The sequence below is a fragment of the Euprymna scolopes genome, chromosome 13 (genome assembly GCF_053919585.1).
Source record: "Euprymna scolopes isolate OS-2025 chromosome 13, ASM5391958v1, whole genome shotgun sequence".
NCBI classification, from domain to species: Eukaryota; Metazoa; Mollusca; class Cephalopoda; order Sepiida; family Sepiolidae; genus Euprymna; species Euprymna scolopes.
Window position 1 is genome coordinate 78,307,988 of NC_136494.1, and position 3,859 is coordinate 78,311,846.

The following is a 3,859-nucleotide window of genomic DNA, read 5'->3' on the forward strand; positions in this document are numbered from 1 at the left end:
CACACTTACTTAGATGATTACATTATTTTAAATGATTTAAATTTGGAAGCAATATTTTATTCAATAGACATGAAGAATAAAATCAAATTTAAACCCTTTTGTAAATATGCGTATTGTTAATCGGCCTAAATTTTCAATCTAATAATGTTTAAGTTACCGATCGTCGATAATTCCATCTTGTTAATTTTTTGTGACTAAACAAGAATTATTTCATTATAAATAAAGTAGCATATCAAAATCTCTCTCCATGAAATTGATTTGCTCTTAGCCACAAGGGATCGTAATCATCAGGATATTACTAACTAGTATAAAGAGAGGAAACGCTGTCAAAATATTTTAAAGTAAAATAGAATAGTACATTGCATTTATTAAATAAATCAAAAACAACTTATAATGAATAAATACATATCTAAATATCTTTACACAAGTCGATTAATAAATACACGAAACTATACAATAAACATCATAATTGTAAAAAGAATCTCGCTAAAATTTGATTTCCCGCCATTCCATCTGTTTTCCCACATTATTTTTATATTTCTCGACATTTTCTACGTCAACATCTTTTATGTACGAGTTCTTACTATTGTTTTAATGAAATCAATGCGAAAAGAGCAAAATCCGTTTAGGATTGAATTAAATGCATCAAACAATCTGAGGTTGACTGTTATGATTAAAGAACGCAGTGCTTCAAACAATTTCGACTGTTATGATTATTGAATTACAAATCAATAATTCTAATGATGTTTAGTCCAATCGGTAGTGAAACGGGTGTAGAAAAAAGTACGAATTTGACTTAAGCTATAATAAGAAAATAATTTTCATGAATATTGAACAAGTGATATTTATTATGTTTCAAACATGAAGTTTGTTTATCTATTTTTATCCTTATCTTTATAATTATTTAACTTTAAAGATGAGGATAATAATCGGCAAAAAAATGATTAAAGCAATTATGAAGCCTCATCTCTAACACGAACTCTAAAATAATAAATAATTAATTTTGTTTATACACAAATAATATATATATATATATATATATATATATATACATATATGGATTATATGTATTTATGGGTTATACATTTAGCAGGCTCCTTCAGTCTTTGACAAACTATGGATACCCACGTGAAATTGTTGTGGCAGGAGGGGCGCAATCTCCAGCCACACCTCTATTGAGAGGACATTGTAAAATACCAGTGGCAAGTGAAGTACAGGACGACAGGAAACAAATGCTGAGATAAGCAGAGATCACATACAGCACCCAGAATTCCCAAATGGTCACCCATCTGGTACTAACCAGGCTCAACGTTGCTTTACTTCGGTGATCTGACAAGAACCGGTTGTCAACGCGATTATCCCGTATATATATTTTATATATGGATTTTGTTTTTTTCTCCGTTCTACAGCATATGTTCTAAATAACCTCCATTTAGCTTTTGTTTTTGTTTTTGGGTCACCCTGTATATGATATATATATATGGATCATATATATATATATATATATATATATATATATGGATTATAGATATCTATACATAGATTATATATATCGATAGATAGATTATATATATATATATATATATACACACATAGATTATATATATCGATAGATAGATTATATATATATATATATAGATTATATATATATATAGATAGATTTTATATATATATACATAATATATGTTTAATTATATGATAATCGTTTTATTTTGTTTACTTTTAAGAGCAAAATAACTTTAATTTCATAGCATCACGAGTAATTTGCATTCAGATATTAGTTTATTTTTGTAATATATGTGACGAATAAAAACATATCTCTCCTTTATGCATATGTGGTTGTGTATGTGATTCAGATGAATAATCACATAAGTTTGTATGATGTTTAAATCCGTTGCATTCTTGCTTGTATAATATACATATTTAAGCTGATAATATAAACTTTACATTTTCAAGTTTGACACACTCAGGTACCAAAAAATCTATATTGAATCAAAACTGGGGATTTTATATCCAAGTTCCGTTAACTAAGTAGAATTAATTGTATTCGATATATAAATAAATATTCAGCTAAATAACGCTGATTGCAGAAAAATGTAATTCTACATTTATAAAGAAGTAAGCGACTGCAACAAATAAATACCATATCAACAACCATAGAAAAATAAAGATTAAAATGTCTATAAGTCTGTCTGCCTCCATTTTTATAAACGAAAAGCTACAGAGCGGCACGAGGCGAGTCTAATTATCGCATTTTTTGAGACCTGTATTTTTATGGTCATTATTTGGTTAAATAGTTTCTAACGAAAACGCTCGGACTAGTTCATGATTTGAACGTCATAATTGTGAAAGGAAATATACACTATTTTAAGGAGCTAGGATAAAACTCAATATGTCGCTCTGTTTGTCTATTTCTATTTTTTTAAAACTTCTCCGAAATAGAAAATCATTATTCGATGCGGGGAGAATCAAAAGACTGCAGTATTTTGTCCACCGTATTTTACTGGTCCTTACTCGTTTAAAATAGTTGCGAACGGAAATGGTCAAAGCAGTTTACGATTAAAAAGCCATTGTTTTTTCTTTCTTTAATTCCCGTTAATTTTTTCAAATGTTACAGTAGGTCTCTGCCGTTTTTACCTGCATACACTCTTCGTTTGTTTGCCCCTTTTTTATTCCTAAAGGTGTAACAGCTACTCTAATGGTATTCAGACGGAAACTGCCGCTTTTAAAGAGTCTGTAACACTGCTGACTGCTCTCTCTACCGACTGACGGACTGACTATTTGAGAATATCCGGAAAATATGCTCGGGTAGGTTTGCGATCATTCCCCTCAATTTTCCGATTAATGTGCATCACATATAATTATGCAGGAGTCGATAGGTCAATACGAAACAGCTGGCTATCTGATGCAATTTAGTTTTTCTCGATGACACGCGATGGCACATATCCTAGGTTTTAGGCGTTGTCAACGGGATAATTGCCCGGTTTTTATGATTTCCTTTATCATCAGTTCAAAAGATATTTAACAATTATTAAAACATTATTATGTCACTTAAATCTCAAAGGGAGTAACAAGACGAATATGATCTCATCACTGCGGTCAAATGGTAAACTCCTTCCGAGTTGACATTTGCCTTTTGTTCTCAATCATAATAACATTCCCCCTTTTTGTGGAAAGGCAAATGTTTTAATAATAATAAAAATATTAAGACCCAATCAAAATAGCCGAGTATCAAACACACGCACGACTCCATCAGCGCGATCAGCTATATTACTCATTGATCAAATCATAATTGGACTGGCCATTAACTCTTTTTTCGTGGAACTATATCTTTAAACTTGTTATAATGGAATGACCTAGTGCCCTTACGTACAATCATATACAGACAATGCATATATAATCTTCAGGGAATAAGAGAGTTTGAAGCCGTCGAGGAAGAAAGACTCTCGACTCATATCTATTTTGTAAATAAAGCTTTGTATTAACTTTAAATGAATGCCATGTGTTAGTATTATCTAAAGAAAGATATATCATTGGACGACGAAAAATGTGCGTTTAATGTTTTGGAGAAATTAGAAAAAAAAAATTTCTTTCAAAGAAGAACTCAAAGTGAACAAAAAAAGATGTAAAACTGAACTAAAGAACGCACATAGTCGGAAGAAAAAGAAAACTATTAAGCCTAAACAAAAGATGGGAATAATGCCTTAAAACTTAAATGATAAAATAATTTAACCAACTGAAAAAAGATTTTCAAATTAATACGACACAAAAAGGCAACAGAAAACACACGGAAAGTATTTTTTCCAAAAGAAAAAAAAAACACGTAATTCAGTCTATTTATTTTCATACTGAAACAAAT

The 3,859-nt window shown here is 30.0% G+C and overlaps 1 pseudogene; it reads right to left on the reverse strand.

Annotated features, from left to right (window-relative positions):
- Positions 1–1,252: 1,252 nt before the first annotated feature.
- LOC145292435 (5S ribosomal RNA) lies at positions 1,253–1,368 on the reverse strand (annotated as a pseudogene).
- Between the last annotated feature and the right edge of the window lie 2,491 nt (positions 1,369–3,859).